Raw genomic sequence first — 17,561 nt, 5'->3', positions numbered from 1 at the left:
ATGGATCCAGCAGCACGAACATCCAGCAAGATAAATTCAAGCTGTTCTTGATAGTTGGATGAGAGGGGGTTGACGCCTGCTTAAGGTCAGGATGTGGGATGGTGGTGGTCCTCTAGCTCCAACTAAACTCTGGCCCCATCGAAGTCCAAACTCAGGTTCATGTTCGTTCTGCATGCCAATCCTATTTGAAAGATACTTTGTGATTGAAGGATGCAAATTAGTTGATGCATACAATCAGATAGCAAATCGCCACATCCTCACGCTAGAGTGTTTTCAGAGACAACAACTAAGAGTCGACGAAAGCAATCTGATTTCCGCTCTAGCTTCAACCAAACTCTTGCCCCATGGAAGTCCAAACACAAGTTCATGTTCGTTCTAGATGCCAAACCTATTTGGAAGATACTTTGTGATTAAGGGATGCAAATTTGTTTATGCATACAATCAGTTAGCACATCCTCATGCCAGAGTGTTTTCGGAGACAACAATGAAGAGTCGGCGAAGCAAGCCGATTTCTGCTCTTACATTACTACTAGCCTGTGCTATTGTACAACAGCAGCATGCACGTACTCAAACTTGACGTTCAATATTTGCTTGATCGATTGTTGCAGAGAGTTGACTCTAATAATTTGAACACACACGTACAGAACAATCTTGGCTGATTGATTCTGCTGTGCATACCATGTATCAGAGAAGAGGGTTAATTAACGGTAGTTTAAACGTTTAATCAGAAGGAACAGCCGCATTGTTGATGATGCTGCAGAAGGGAGGATCTACATCAGAACAATCGGGCCATGCGGTCGTCAAAGTACCTCACACGCTTCTGTGGTTCTATCGTTTCACCTGCCACGCATATGCTACTGTCCTCCTTTGTCCTGTACAACAGTCTCCTTTTCACAGCACCTTCAGTCTTGCTACAAACGGCCACCACGAAATTCTTAGCCAAGCTGAGTCCATCCACCACGACTGATCAAAACGGCGATGAAGTGCTCCAGTAGACGTCCGTCAAGTCCAGCATGTGCATCATTTGCTAATGTCCTTGGGGACGATCACATCAGTCCTGTAGTTGGAGTTTATGATGTTGGCTATGTCGATACTCGAGATTGATGCAGCATGGTAGGTCGTCTAGCCATTGTAGTATTGTCGACCAAGAAGTCGCACACAGACAACAATGGTAGATTCATCGAGCTGTTCGTGTGGTGGCAGTTATGTTATGCTGATTCTTCATGTGGCTGCAACTTACAAGTTTTGACCGTCTTGCCGAAGCTAAAGCCTTCACTGAATGGGTCTGAACATATGTCTCCTTTCATTCAATCGTAGACCACATTAATATATGTTCAAATAATTAAATTCTGACCTTAGGCAAAGAAAAATGTGTTATCTTCTGTAGAGTAGGAAATAGTTCAGTAACAACAGTCGTATTAAACAAGTGGCTATTAGGTGATCCGATTGAGAAGTATTCAGTGGTCTGTTTGCAAAATCATGTATGTCACGCTACATGCATCTATTTTCCATGATTTATTTTTCTTTACTAGCGATTTACTGTTTTACATAATTAGTAGTTTGTATTGGAGTATAAAAATAAGTACTAGAGGCAAGGCAAACATAATATGTTGCCGTCGGAGAAAATAGAAAACCCCAGTCGCCAAATGTTTTTTTGTATGTGTAAAGGAATTAATATCTCATAAAAAATGTAATTCATGTCTAAACTAATTTATATTTGCAATAAATACCATGTATTTTTTCCACACAGATTATTGCCTACTCAAGTCATCCTCCGGACATCTGTTAGGATGAAGTCGAGTAGGACTGAAATCTTAGTAAAGCATTGGCTTCATAAGAGCTAACAATTATTAAAAAAAAGCAATGCATCTTTACCCTTATGAAAAAAGAACTGTTCATTTTGGAAAAATGTTGATCTACAGTTTTTTTAATGAAAGATCTCGAAAGTAAAATAATTTTCATAAGGTTCAATTGAATATTCGGTTAAGTAACATACGGTGGGTGACACAGTAGTGATAACTAACATAACATGGATGTTGATTTTCTTATACATTAGTAGTTTAATTTCTGTAGAAAAGTCATTGATTGTAAATTAGTTATCCAACTATGAAGTTGAAGTCGTCAAACATATTTTTGGTTATCACAACTAAAATATCATTCAAAATTAAGTGATACTGATAACTTATATTGGTTGTTGTCCTTTTCCTTTTGGATTGAATCCTGACTAATTTAATTAGGTTAGCATATTTATGAGCCAAACTTGAAAAATTTTGTGCTACACAAATGTAACATAATTTTTTTTATATAATGCACTATTACAATGTTTGGATGACAGTGTGCATACCTATACTTATATTGTACTAATCCTCTTCTGGGAATAAGTTCCTATTGACAAAGTATATTAAAGGTTTAATTAGACAGAAGGTTTATATAATAAATTTACAAATGTGTAGATCACTAGCCCGTGCGAATGCACGGGTTGACGACTGGTTATTGTTAATTCTTGAGAAGGCCCTTGCTCCCTCCTGTGTCGCACTGCTTTGGCAACTCGGGGGCATACCCAACTCGCCGCCGGCAGCCCCCCTCCAAGACCTCCTCTCCTCTGCAGCTGTCGCTAGCCCTCGACGTGGTGGCGGCGGCTCCTACCCCCCAAGGCGGCATGGGGAGAGCTAGGTGCCTGCAGTAGTCCGGTCGGCAAGCGTCATCGCAGGAGATGGTGGTGTGGGCGCGCATACTTCGCATCTCGGCGTGTGGGTGACGTCACGGCCACTGCTGGGCCTGCTCGTCGTCGCTTGGCCGCAGTGTGTGCGGGCTATTCCCTCGATGGCAGATCTGGCCAGTGTGCCTCGATCCATGCGTGGTCACGGCTTGTGCACGTGTGGGCGACTTTGGGTGGCGGTGCACTATCCTCGTTCGATGACGACCATAGTTTACACGGTGGAGGGATCAGGCTCCTCGGATTTTAATCAATGCCTTCAGATCAGCTCATTCGCAGCCGTAGTGTGTCCCTGCTCGGCCCGGCAAGCAACCGTGTGCGTTTGGCGACTTGAGTGAGAAGGTGGTGACACCATGGTGTACAGTCACACGAGGGCAAGTGTGGGTTGTGAGATCTTCTAAAGTAGTGAAAGTGTGTTATATAAACTGGAGGGGGGGTGAATAGGCGATTTTTACAAATTCGTCACTGAGGAAATACTACTTGAGGAATGAATTTGCTAGGTGACGAAATACTAGCAGCGGAAAAAGTACTCAGGTGCAAGCATAACTGAGCAGTAGCATAGTCTTCATGATGAAATGAAACATACACAGAGCACAGGTAGCGCTACTTCTTGAGCTTGCGTTGGTTTTTCCTTTGAAGAGGAAAGTGTGATGCAGCACAATAGAGATAAGTATTTCTCTCAGTTAAGAACCAAGTTATCAATCCAGTAGGAGAAACGCACAAGCCCGTAATCGATGTACCTACACAAACAATCAAACACTTGCACCCAACGCGATAAAAGGGTTGCCAATCCCTTCACGGTCACTTGCAAAGGTGAGATATGATAGAGATAGATGTAAAAGATTACTAAAACAAGTAAATAAATTGCAGTAAGGTATTTTGGCATTTTTAATATATAGATCTGAAAATATAAGGAGGAAAATAGTCCCTGGGGCCATAGGTCTCACTAGAGACTTCTCTCTTCAAGGCAAATGGTACGGTGGGTTAACAAATTACTGTTGAGCAATTGATAGAAAAGCGCAAAGTTATGGCGATATTCAAGGCAATGATTATGCAATAAAGGCATCACATTCGTATCAAGTAGACCGACTCCTACCCGCATCTACTACTATTACTCCACACATCGACCGACTCCTACCTGCATCTAGAGTATTAAGTTCATAAGAATAGAGTAACACATTAAGTAAGATGACATGATATAGCGGGATAAACTCAAGCAATATGATGAAAACCCCATCTTGTTATCCTCAATGGCAACAAAGCAATACGTGTCTCGCTACCCCTACTATGTCACTGGGTGAAACCACGCAAGTTTGAACCCAAAGCTAAGCACCTCTACCATTGCAAGAAAAACCAATCTAGTTGGCCAAACTAAACCAATAATTCGAAGAGAAATACAAAGATACCAAATCATGCATATAAGAATTCAAAGAAGATTCAATTAATATTCATAGATTAGCTGATCATAAATCCACAATTCATTGGATCTCGACAAACACACCGCAAAAGAAGATTACATCAGATAGATCTTCAAGAACATCGAGGAGAACATGGTATTGAGAATCAAAGTGAGAGAAGAAGCCATCTAGCTACTAGCTATGGACCCGTAGGTCTGTGATAAACTACTCACGCTTCATCGAAAGGGCAATATGGTTGATGTACAAGCCCTCCGTGATCGAATCACCCTTCGGCAAGGTGCCGAAAAAGGTCCCAAGATGGGATCTCAGGGTATAGAAGGTTGCGGCGGTGGAAAAGTGTTTTTGTGGATGCCTTTGGTGATTTGAGAATGTATCTGAATATATAGGAGGAAGAAGTAGGTCTGGAGGTATCCGGGGTGGCCACAAGCCCTAGGGGCGCCCCCCTAGGCGCGCCCCCTGGCTTGTCGTCTACTCCAATGGTCTCCGACTTGGACTCCAAGTCCTTTGCGTGTCTTCTGGTCCAAGGAAAATCACCGTGAAAGTTTTATTCCATTTGGACTCTATTTGATATTCCTTTTCTGCGAAACTCAAAAGTAAATAAATAACAGAAACTGACACTGGGCTCTATGTTAATAGGTTAGTCCCAAAAATAATATAAAATAGCATATTAATGCATATAAAACATCCAAAACAGATAATATAATAGCGCGGAACAATCAAAAATTATAAATTCGTTGGAGACGTATCAAGCATCCCCAAGCTTAATTCCTACTCGTCCTCGAGTAGGTAAATTATAAAAAAAAAGAATTTTTGATGTGGAAGGCTACCTAACATATTTATCCTTGTAATTTTGTTTATTGTGGCATGAATGTTCAGATCCATAAGATTCAACCAAAAAGTTTAATATTGACATAAAAACGATAATACTTCAAGTATACTAACAAAGCAATTATGTCTTCTCAAAATAACTTGACCAAAGAAAGCTTATCCCTGCAAAATCATATAGTCTGGCTATGCTCCATCTTCATCACACAAAATATTCAAATCATACACATCCCCGATGACAAGCCAAGCAATTGTTTCATATTTTTGATGTTCTCAAACCTTTTCAACTTTCACGCAATACATGAGCGTGAGCCATTGACATAACACTATTGATGGAATAGAATATGATGGTTGTGGAGAAGACAAAAAGAACGATATAGTCTCACATCAACTAGGCGTATCAACGGACTACGGAGATGCCCATTAATAAATATCAATGTGAATGAGTAGGGATTGTCACGCAATATATGCACTAGAGCTATACATTTATGAAAGCTCAAAAAGAAACTAAGTGGGTGTGCATCCAACTTGCTAGCTCATGAAGACCTAGGGCAATTTATGGAAGCACATCGTTAAAATATACAAACCAAGTTCTATAATGGAAACTGCCCAGTAGTATATGAAAGTGATAATATAGGAGACTCTCTATCATAAAGATCATGGTGCTACCTTGAAGCACAAGTGTGGAAAAAGGATTTTGGCGGTTATTTTCCACGCCGACACGCATTTTGATGGTTATTTTGCGGGTCGTGGCTTTTTACGGGGCCTGCTAGAGATGCTCTAAGCCTGAGTTGTTCTTTACGAAGGAAATATGCCCTATAGGCAATAATAAAGTTGTTATTTTATATTTCCTTATTTATGGTAAAGGTTTATTATTCATGCTAGAATTTTATTGATCGGAAACATAATACATGTGTGAATACATAAACAAACACCGTGTCCCTAGTAAGCCTCTATTAGACTAGCTCGTTGATCAAAGATGGTTAAGGTTTCCTAACCATGGACATGTGTTGTCATTTGATAACGGGATCACATCAGTAGGAGAATGATGTGATGGTCAAGACCCATCCGTTAACTTAGCATAATGATCATTCAGTTTTATTGCTATTGCTTTCTTCATGTCAAATACATATTGCTTCGACTATGAGATTATGCAACTCCCGGATACCAGAGGAATACCTTGTGTTCTATCAAACGTCACAACGTAACTGGATGATCATAAAGATGCTCTACAGGTATCTCCGAAGGTGTTTGTTGAGTTGGCATAGATCGAGATTAGGATTTGTCACTCTGAGTATCAGAGAGGTATCTCTGGGCCCTGTCGGTAATACACATCATAAGCTTGCAAGCAAAAGACTAAGGAGTTAGTCATGACGTGATGTATTTCGGAACTAGTAAAGAGACTTGCCGGAAATGAGATTTAAATAGGTATGAAGATACCGACGATCGAATCTCGGGTAAGTAACATACCGATAGACAAAAGGAATTACGTATGTTGTCATAACAATTCGACCAATAAAGATCTTCGTAGAATATGTAGGACCAATATGGGCATCCAGGTTCTGCTATTGGTTATTGACCGTAGAGGTGTCTCGGTCATGTCTACATTGTTCTCGAACCCGTAGGGTCCGTACGCTTAACGTTCATTGACGATATAGTGTTATATGAGTTATATGATTTGGTGACCGAATGTTGTTCAGAGTCCCGCATGAGATAACAGACATGACGAGGAGTCTTGAAATGGTTGAGAGGTAAAGATTGATGTATAGGACGATGGTATTTGGACATCGAAAGTGTTTCGGGACGTACCAGGAAGGAATCGGGTCAACGAAAGGGGTTCCGGGCACCCCGCGGCAAGTTATGGGCTTAATGGGCCAAAGAGAGGGACAGACCAGCCCACTAGGGGGCTGGTGCACCCCTCCACTTGCTTGGCCAGCCCTAGAGAAGGAAAAGGGGGAGGGCTAGCCCCTCTTGCCTTTTCCTCTCATGGGAGAAAGGAAAGGGAGGGGCGCCACCCTCCCCTGCCTTTCCCCGCACTCCAAATAAGGAAAGGAGGGGTCGCGGCTTGGGAGGGACCCCAAGTAGGATTCCTCCTACTTGGGCGCCTTCTTTGGCTGCTCCTCCCCCTCCCACCTATATATATGTGGGAGGGGGCGCCTAGCATAGACTAGACAATTGCCTAGCCGTGTGTGGCGCCCCCTCCACCGTTTACTCCCCGGTCATATTTTCGTAGTGCTTAGGCGAAGCCCTGCGGAGATCACTTCACCAACACCGTCACCACGTCATCGTGCTGACGGAACTCACCTGCTACCTCGACATCTTGCTGGATCAAGAAGGCTACGGACGTCATCGAGCTGAACGTGTGCAGAACTCGAAGGTGTCGTACGTTCGGTACTCGATCGATGGATCGCGAAGAAAGTTCGACTACATCAACCGCCTTGTGAAACGCTTCCGCTTACGGTCTATGAGGGTATGTAGACACACTCTTCTCCTCGTTGCTATGCATCTCCATGGATAGATCATTGTGTGTGCGTAGAATTTTTTTTGTTTTCCATGCAACAATTCCCAACACTTTAAGCGAGTCAGAGGAACCAAATCACAGGATGGAGAGAGGTCCCGCCAGGGCTATTTCTCGCCCTATACGAGAGCTATGGTAGCCTTGCCAATATTGCGAGGCTAGTCAATCTTGTATTGTAGCTGCCCTGGCACGAGTTTTTTTTCATCTTTGTATTATTTTTTTCTGATCAGTTTTCACTGTTTTCATCAGTTATTCTTCGTTTTCTTAGGTTATTTCTTTTTTCCCTTTTCAACTTAATTATTTCTTTTTCTTGTTTTCTCGGTTTGCCATGTTTCTTTTTTTGGTTTTCACAGGCTTCCTTTAGGTGTTTTATTTTTTATTTTTATTTTTTGAACACATCTTTACCTATTTTAATACATGCTATACATTTTTCTTATAGATGAGGTAAATATATTTGATACACATTGAACATTTTTAATACATGATGCACATTATTCAAATACATGCTTGTCAACTATTTTAGAATATATGTTCAATATTTATCACATATTCTCAAGTTATTTTAATGTCACAAACAATTTTTTTATTCTACTTTTTTTTACCATGAACATATTTTGGAAATGTGTGATTTGTTTCACATTGTATAATCATTGAATCCTGCAATTAAATTTTTCTAAATTTAATAAAAATAATTTACTAATAGTACAAAACATTTGTTTGAATTATGCAAGTGATTTAAAAAAAATGTTATACTCATTTTTTGAATTGCACAAAACTTTTTGTTCCTTAAATGATACACTCATTGTTTTGAGGCACGTGTACATTTTTAAAGTACATGATTTGTTTTACATTTTACAAACATTTGGACCAGGGATGAACATTTTTATAAATTTAAAGAAAAAAATTCACGTTAGAAATATAACTAAATGTAATAAAACAAAAATGAGAAAAAACATTGGAGAGCCAGCGCTACTTCTGCACAAGGACGTCCCATTTAGGGGGGCGCCCGGAGGCAAGCACATCATTCACAAGTGAGGCTCTATAGCAGAAACGTGGCTCTTAAAATTTCCCATGATTTTTAAGGGCCAATTTTCTGCCCGAGCGAGTGAGGAGGCTTGTATGGGCGGTACATCTAACGTTCCTTGGACCCGCTTCCTTGTTTGCTCCCTCAGCATGGCTCGGACGCTCCTTGGAATTTTCGGCTATTATGTGCTGCTAGTTTAGCAAAGTAACAACCCACTGATTTTTCTTATATTTTGAGAAATTTCAAGAAATAAGAAAATGATGAATTGTAAAAATGTTCATGTGCTTAAAAATGCTTTATTTTTTTTAATAATGATCAAGAATTTAGAAAACATGAATATGAAAACATTTAATGAATTTTCAAAAATTCATGAATTTGAAAAGAAATCACGTTTTAATTTTTTCATCAACTCCATAATATATATGGATTTGAAAATTATTTGCAGATTTAAAAAGGTTGTGGATTTTTTAAGTACATCATGAATATGAAAAAAGAGTTCACACATTTGAAAATCCGTTCAAGAATATGAAAAACGTGCGTGGATTTGGAAAATGTTCATGGATTTGAAAATTTACACAAATTTGAAAAATATTGAACATAAACAAATCATGAGTTCAAAAATGCTCATTAATTTGAAAAAATGTTAATACGTTCATGGATTTTGAAAGGTTCATGATTTCTGAAAAGTCTTGAATTTATAAATATTGTGAGAAATTTAAAATGAAAAGGCAATTAGGAAAAGAAATGGTAAAGAAAAAGGAGAAGAGTGAAAGAAAACTAAATAAAAAGTTGGATAAGAAACATATAAAAACCAAACAAAAAGTTTGATTGAAAACCAATCAAAAAAAATAAACCTATAATAGTAAAACCTAGCCAAAACTTTCTGGAAGGTTCACAAAACCGATAAAAGGGGAGGAGGTAGATGGGCCGGACCATTTACTTTTCGTTCGCTGATTTCAGAGGGTGTTGTATACAAAAACTCTATTATTCGGCGCTGAGCTACAAAACTAGTTGGCTAGAGCGTGATGACATCATTAACTAAGAAGCAGTTATTTATTAATCAACTGTGCCCCAGGCGCTCGTAATTGTAGTACCAATCAGGTATGCAAGGAATGCTTGTTTGTCACTTCGGTTACCCTGCCAGTAAGGAATGCTTGTTTGTCACTTCGGTTACCCTGCCAGTAAGGTTCGGCCTTGTTCCTAGCGGATTTAATTTTTCTTTCGAAATTGTTGTACGGACGACAGTCGCCGGCCAAACTTTGGACGGCGGGAGGAGTGGACGGTGATGCTCACTTTTGCTAATTGCATGGATGGCTTGATGCGTTGCACCGTCTCCAAATCGTGCACAATGTGTTGGATGTGTAGCAGCGTTGTTTTTCTTTCTACTGAAATCAGTCACACAGGTAAGAAAAAAGAGAGGCTAGCACAACAGAAGAAAAAAACGAACAACACAAGTGAGGGGAAACGGATGGGAGTCTCCGGAGCAAGAAAGATTGAGAGCTAACCCAACAAGAGCAAACACAAACAACCCAGGTGAGGAGACACATGTGAAACGGTGGAAGAACAGTTGGGATAATAAAAAAAATCAAATACTTAAACGCGCAGCTGCGCTATCTGGCAGAGCCGAGCGCACACGCGAGCTGTCCGATGCTTGCGCACCTGCTACACGACAAAACTGCTAAGAAAACAGCCTCCTTCCTCCTCACGATGTACCTCACGTTGTCAGGTGGTGGATGGTCACTAAGGATTACCTGCATGCATGTGCTGATGTCATCCCATATTATTCCATCTCATTTTTTAAAAAGCTATAACTTTTGAATCGAGTGTCAAAATAAAAATCCGTTTTCACCATTAGATTTCTCGCGGCGAGATCTTTAAAACTAGATCCCATATGTATATGGTTTGATGAACTTTTTTAAAAGCAACTTTGGTTCTAGTTGAGGAGATTTTAGTACTAAACAGAAGCAACTTCCTTACATCATGTGTACTAGTGAATTTACCTATCAAGTATATTGTAGATAACATAAAAACCATGTGGGACAAATTTTCAATGTATGTAGCCAACTCAGCATCATTCGTAGGCAACTTTATAGTATTGTAGGCAACTTAGTTTTCAAGGTAGGCTAACAGTATCCTAAGGGGGCTACCATGACTAGCTAGTAGTTAACATCATCCTTAGTTGCATACAACTTAGTTTTATATATAGGCGGCTTTGGACCTAAGTTGCTAACTCTACTTAGTTTTAAAAGCAACTTTGATGCTAGATGAGACAACTTTAATGCTAAACATAAGCAACTCCACTCCTAAAAATAACTAATTAGCAACAATAAGCAACTAACTAATAATACAGAACAACTGCCAAACTGAGGTAGATAATATCACATCACCTTTATGAGCAACTTTTCTTCCACAAGAGGCAACTCTAGTGCTAAAAGCAGGCAACGTCACTACCTTGTGTGTCCTAGTTAATTTTGTCTAACATTCTCCTAACTTCCTCATCGTTACTTCTAAGTTGCCTATTGTTCATGCTCGTATCTCGTTGTTTCTAAATTGCCTATAATACTATGATGTCGTCTACGGATGATGCTCTTGTGTTTGCTATATATTGCTAGTTATGGTAGGCAATATGATGATGAATCTTGGCCACTTCACAGTGTTTGTAGGCAACTTAGAAAAACAATGATGAACAACTTCATAATATTCTAGGCAACTATTTTAACAAAATTAGGCAACTAAGCGGCAATTGTAGGCAACTAATTACCAGTAGCAGGCAACTAGGCATCAATTATAGGCTATTTATAGCATTTATAGGCAATTGAACATCAACCATTTGTAACTAATCATCAACAATAGGCAATTGAGCAGCCATGATACATAAGTTGGAGTAATGTTAGCAAAACTGACAAATATACATAGTGCAGTGAAGTTGCTTTGTATGTACACTAAAGATGCCTTATATTTTATGTGATTTTTCTTGTTTTTATGCAAACTAACTTAATAGTCAGTCCAACTAGGACAAAAAAATCCAACTAGGCCAAAAAGAAGAAGTTGCTCCTCAATAGCACAATATTTGCCTCCATTGCACCCAAAGTTGCCCTCAGAAAAAGTTTAACGAAACCAACTCATATGAGATCTAGTTTTGAAGAACTCGTCGTCAGAAACCTGACTGTGAAAACAGAACTGTATTTTGATACTTGAATCAAAAGTTATGGCTTTTACAACTTTTTTAAACCCTAAATAAATGCACATGGGAGAGGATCTAGGCTGATTCAATCGATAGCCAAGTGCGCTACGGGATATGTCCAAACAATTTTCTTTTCTACACTAGACAGCTGGACGTAACGACATGCACTTACTATATACGACAATATGCCCAAATCAACAAACGAGCGCAGCGGTGCTCCCTAGCCTCGTCCTAAAAAAACACACCAGCCGACTCATCTACACTACTATTAAACAATCAAACAAGAATTTTCTTATGTGTACCCCGCAATTAGACCCACAACACTACACAAACCAATCTGTACCGCACAATTAGACCCACAAATTTTAATCTAACATCCATCATTAATCTAATAGCTCTATGGGGTGCAGTTAGCAATTTCCCGTGACTGACCATACTCCGTCCGCAGAGGAATATTCCACGCACTGCGCCCGCGACTCCGCATACAACGCTCATTCCTCTCTTTGGCTCGTGAAGTCGTGATGAAACCCTTCCTTGTCTCTCCCTCTCCCGATCTACGCCGCCGGCTCCCTTCCCTCGATCTGCGCTCGGCTCTTCCACTGCGGCACAACAAGGGAGGAAGATGGGATTGGCGGGCAAGCGGCTGCGGGGCGCGGGCGGCCTGCGGCGGACGAGGGCCTGTCGGTCGCGGCCGCGGGCGAGGGCCTACGGGGCGGCGAAGAGGGGATACTCCGGCGGGCTACCAGCGGCGGCAGAGGCTTAGCGCCTGCTTCTTCTCCTGAAGGTACGAACCGGCCCTTCTCCCACCTTGTATATTTGCAGCTTGTCCTGTCTTTCCTACCCAGCCGAGAGAGAGATAGAGAGGATATTGAGATGGCACTCATGGCTATTTTTAATTAATTTTGTACCTCTGTGTTGTTCAAACAACTGGGCTCACACCTGACTGCCATAAGAGCAAGCTGAAAGTGGTGTAATCGACTGTAATCCAGCGAGAAACTGGGATGAGTCTTCCTGCGCACGGCTGTAATCAATTTCTGCAAATATGTAGTTGCAATACTATTAGTTTACATGTCCAACCAGCTTAAATCTAGCAATACTTATCCGGAATGGAATAACGTGTCCAGCCAACTTAACATATTCTTTTAATTGTACATCTCCAACTAGAAAGCTATCTTTTGCGCGGAAATTAGTTGTAAATTAAATTAATAACCGGGAAATTGTCTCTTCTTGGAATGTTATGATAAAAATCAACAATTTTAACGATGGAGATCTGCTTCAGTTGTATACTCTCTTGTAGCAAGGAAAGTGTGCTGGATGGTTTATCCCCTATGTGCTTGGTTATGTCTTAAGGTTCAAACGAAAGAAGTACTGAAACTCTGAAAGTCTGTTCTGTCCATGCCACCAAACTGCTAGATTGAACAACTAGCACGAGAGATGTATTGTGCAACTAATGGATAGTTTCATTTTTTAGATCAAAAAAATTTCTTATAATACTTGTTAAACTACTTCAGAGTGGAATTACTGTAGCTCTTTTGGTTCCCTTATTTTTTTTTCAGGATCATCGCCAACTCACTGCTGCTCATAGAGGTGAGTCAAAGGCTGTAACAATCTCTGTTATTATTTTGCTGCTCAGTTAGGAGTTCGAGAAATCATGAATTACCTGACAGATAATGCAACCAAAACACAAGAAGAGAAACATATATGGTGATGATGTCTATCATGCTTTTGCAGGTAGTAGTATGCATCCACACAATTCAAATTCATGTTCAGGAAGGATATTGACCAACTAACCATGTATTAATTGTATAGTTAAATTTTTTGTTTTACTTCTATCCGAACTGAGTTCTAACAATCAATATTTGATTCTGCTACAGACTTCCAAGGACAGTTACAACAATTTTGGAGCATGTATCGTCCTCAATCCTCCTGATTTTGCTACCGTCATTTCCGTAGTATTCAAGATGTAAAACCTCGACCTGTGGTATGTGATTAATATTGGGTTCCTAAGCTTGAAATGTTTATGGCATGAATAGTACTTGATTCTATCATGTTTATGTAGTATCAATTATTTTTGCTGGAAGACTACCGTGAGGCGCAACATTTTAGTATGGTACTTATATCTTAGGGTATGGGAAATAATTGTACTAAACTATTTTTTTCCATGTAGGCTACTATGATTTACAGGAAGTAATTGTTTCTGATGAAGAGTTAGATATAGGCACCATGGATGACAACAATTCAGGCTTTTAACTAAATATTTTGTCATATTCGCAGTCGGCTGGTTCATTTAGCCTGATATGTATCCACATAACCATCAGATAAAATATTTCATCAAGTAATTAGTGGAAATATTGGATATAGAGAATCAGCATCATAGTTCGGAGGAGCTTCATTTCTCAAACTTTCTGGAGCAGATCATCTTGGTCATTTTCGAAGGATGGGTGCTGGACTTGGCTCATTCCCCTGAGAGGATTGCTCCGGCAATAAATGCTGGTTTTAGATGGAATTATGTATTTGTATTATGCACTGCTACCAATTTTGATTCTTGTTCTCTGGTAATCTACAGAACATGAATTCTAATTGTGTCCAACCATAAGGGCGGGATGAATCCCTCATTTTGTCATGTATTTGTTTTTCTCTTGAGTTTCTATGAAAGAAATAGCTGTTAGGCTCGGCAGAACCAATAGAATTTAGGAAACAATGAAACATCCGGATGCCGTTATCTTTTTCCTGGATTAGTCCTTTGAAGTTGAAACCCTTCCCCACTTTGCACTGCTTCTAGCCCATTGATCATTGCATTGTCTCTATTATCCGTCTTCTCTGCTTCTTTGCTAAAGCTCACCCACCTGGCGCTAGCACATGCCGATTTCCATCCGCATGTACTGGCAGGAGAGGTCAGTGGTGCTGTGGGTCGAGGAAAATGATGTACAAGAGGAAGTCAAGGAAAGAGGTGTTGTCCTGAAGGATCTCAGCGAGTGTAGGCGCGAGCGTGTGCCCGAATGGGATGAGGCGGTGGAGGCCTGGAGGGGTGTCGTTATTGTGTACACAAGACATGACTTCAAATACAGGAGACGTGTGTTGCACGTGCAATCTTACTAGTTTTCTCAGTCGGCAGAGCTCTAGTGGCACCCATATTTACATCCCGTCAAGGAATTATTAATTTGTAGATTAAACTAATCACACTTGAAATACATTGACTACCGGGGGTATCTTGATGACAACAAATGTTCTGCTTCCAAGCTATATTGTCGGCTCGTTCCCTCCATGGTCATACCCACAACCACTTGATACTTCGGGATAAAGCTATCATGCACAGCTCCAAGGCTCTCAAGTGTCATCTCCACTTGCCTCATGGTTGGCCGGTGGTGTCTTTCAATCCTCGTGCATGCTACTGCCAACATAGCTACTTCTTCAACTTCCTTGCCGCCTTCTTCCATCACTTGAGGATCTAGCACATGAATCAGTTTGCCTGCTTCTAGCGAAGCAGTGAAATATGAGACAAGGGTTTCCTCCTCGGATGACCGATATGAGCATGGTTTTTTCCTAGTGAGAAGCTCCATGAGGAGGACGCCGAAGCTGTAAACGTCGCTTTTCTCGGTGAGCTTTCCTTAGTAGAAATACACGGGGTCTAGGTACCCAAATGTCCCTTGGACTGCGGTCGAGGTCTTTGTTTGGTCGGCAGGAATGAACCTCGAAGCTCCAAAGTCTGACACCTTTGCCATGAGAGTGCCATCTAACAGAATGTTTGGGGACTTAATATCCCTATGGACTATAGGGAACGCCACAGCTGAGTGAAGGTAGGTTAGAGCTCTTGCTATTTCGGTGGCGATCCTCAGCCGATCTTCCCATGGCAGGGATGGCATGGTTTCTTGGACATGGAGATGATGGTAAAGGGTCCCATTAGAGATGAACTCGTAAACAAGTAGCGGCACCTCCGTCTCGAGGCAGCACCCATGGAGCTTCACCACATTTCGATGATTGATCTGCGAGAGGATCGCTATCTCATTTATGAACTCGTCAATCTCCCTCTGGATCGCGACCTTGGACTTCTTGATCGCCACGACATGCAGATCTGACATGATGCCTTTGTAGACCGTGCCATGCCCTCCTCCACCAATCTCGCGAGCTTTGTCAAAATTGTTGGTGGCCTTGTGTAGCTCCACCAAGGGGATGATCATCCTCTCAGCGATGTCCGCCTTTTGAGACACCAATTGTTGCAACAAATGCCCTCGATTTTGCTTGAAGAATTTCTTCTTGAGCATTTTCCCCCTGCGTTGCTTCATATTTCGGGTCACCAAAATAGCACCAATTACCATGATTAGAAAGGCCGCTCCACTGCCAACTCCTATGCCTGCACTTAAACCTGAATAATGTGCGTAGAGAATGCGCCTTTGTTGTCAACGAAGATTTGTAAAACAGAGAATGAACCAATGCAATATCTGCTTGTATTATTGGTTTTGTGCTCACCTAGATAAGATTTGATGCATCCATTTGTTATGCGCGGGTCACCATGGGCGCCACGCTGGCATCGGCATAGGTGCCCTCCGGCTGTGTTGATGCACTCGCCGAAGCACATGCCCGGAAGCGCACACTCGTCGACGTCCTGGCATCCGCCCGCGAGGTATGGGTTACCCCGGTACCCGTCAAGGCACCGGCACACGTACCCGCTGCGGTACTTTCCGGAGACGTTGCGGCAGGAGGCATGGCTGCTCTGGCACGCGCTCCTCCGCGCGTCCACGGGGCAGCCCGACGTCGCCATCCCTGGCAGCATCACCGGCTTGGAATCCACCGCAAAATCAAGGACGACGGGGACCGCCGGGCGGCGCGAGGGCGAGTACCCGGGCGAGTCGTTGAGCAGCACGGCGTAGGCGCCCTCAAACCAACCCCTCTCGGCGATGCGCACCGCGATGGGCAGCCTGTGGGCGTACTCGTTCCTCGAGTCCAGCGACTTCATCTCCACGCCGTAGGAGGGGCGGCCTATTGGGATGGGTGTGTCGCAGCAGCCGGCAGCGCCGTAGCCAGGGGAGCTCGTCAGGGCACCCGTCAGCTTGTTGTTGGTGGAGCAGAAGGAGGAGCAGCAGCAGATGACGTTGCCACCGCTGCTGTCGTCGCTATCCCCAACCAGCGTGACCTGCACGTTGCATCCCGTGACGACGAACTGGTTGCGCATCTCCGACAACACGTAAGGGCTGGCGGCGCCGAGGCCGCCCCACGTGCCGTTGCCGTCGAGGCCCGCGGAGAAGGTGAGCCTCACCTGGCCCGCGATGTCCACGATCCGCACCGTGGAGTTGGCCAGGGAGATCTCGACGACCTGGAGGTCGGCGCCGACGAGCAGCCGCGGCTCCCTGCCGCGTGTCCGGTCGCAGGTGAGGTTGAACCCTGGCCAGTAGCACCCGTCGCCGATGCCGAATGGGTAGGGCACTTCCACGGCGCCGCAGCTGGTCTGGCAGTGCGGCAACGGCCCTGCACCGGCCGTAACATGAGACGCTGCCGTGGATAGGCGGAGCTGGAGCAGCAACACCGTCAACGCTGCTGCCGGAATCATAGTCGTGGCTGCCGCAGATGATTGTCTCTCGAAGACTCCAATCCCTTATAGGCATGTCCACAGGTATATCAGCTCCCGCAACCTACAGCGAGAGTGGCTGCTTCCTGCTTGGCTGCTCGCTTGCCTGACCAAGACCAAGACCAAGACCAAGACCATGACCATGAACAAGAACAGAGGGGGCTGCATGTCCGCGTTGACTAATCTGGTCTTGGGGCTGCATGCCTCAAGTTTCAATACACATGTCAACCGATATCGGTGCATAGACCGATACGCACTTTCACAAGTATATCTAGCTTAGCTTGTGCATACAAACAAGCATTAGCTTAGCGGT

At 42.6% G+C, this 17,561-nt stretch overlaps 1 pseudogene; it reads right to left on the bottom strand.

Moving 5' to 3' along the window:
- Positions 1-14,882: 14,882 nt before the first annotated feature.
- Positions 14,883-17,285, bottom strand: LOC119345402 (annotated as a pseudogene).
- Positions 17,286-17,561: the final 276 nt, after the last annotated feature.

The sequence above is a fragment of the Triticum dicoccoides genome, unplaced genomic scaffold (genome assembly GCF_002162155.2).
Source record: "Triticum dicoccoides isolate Atlit2015 ecotype Zavitan unplaced genomic scaffold, WEW_v2.0 scaffold23369, whole genome shotgun sequence".
Taxonomy (NCBI): Eukaryota; Viridiplantae; Streptophyta; class Magnoliopsida; order Poales; family Poaceae; genus Triticum; species Triticum dicoccoides.
Note: the sequence above shows the minus strand (reverse complement) of the source record. Positions and strands in the feature narration are given on the sequence as shown.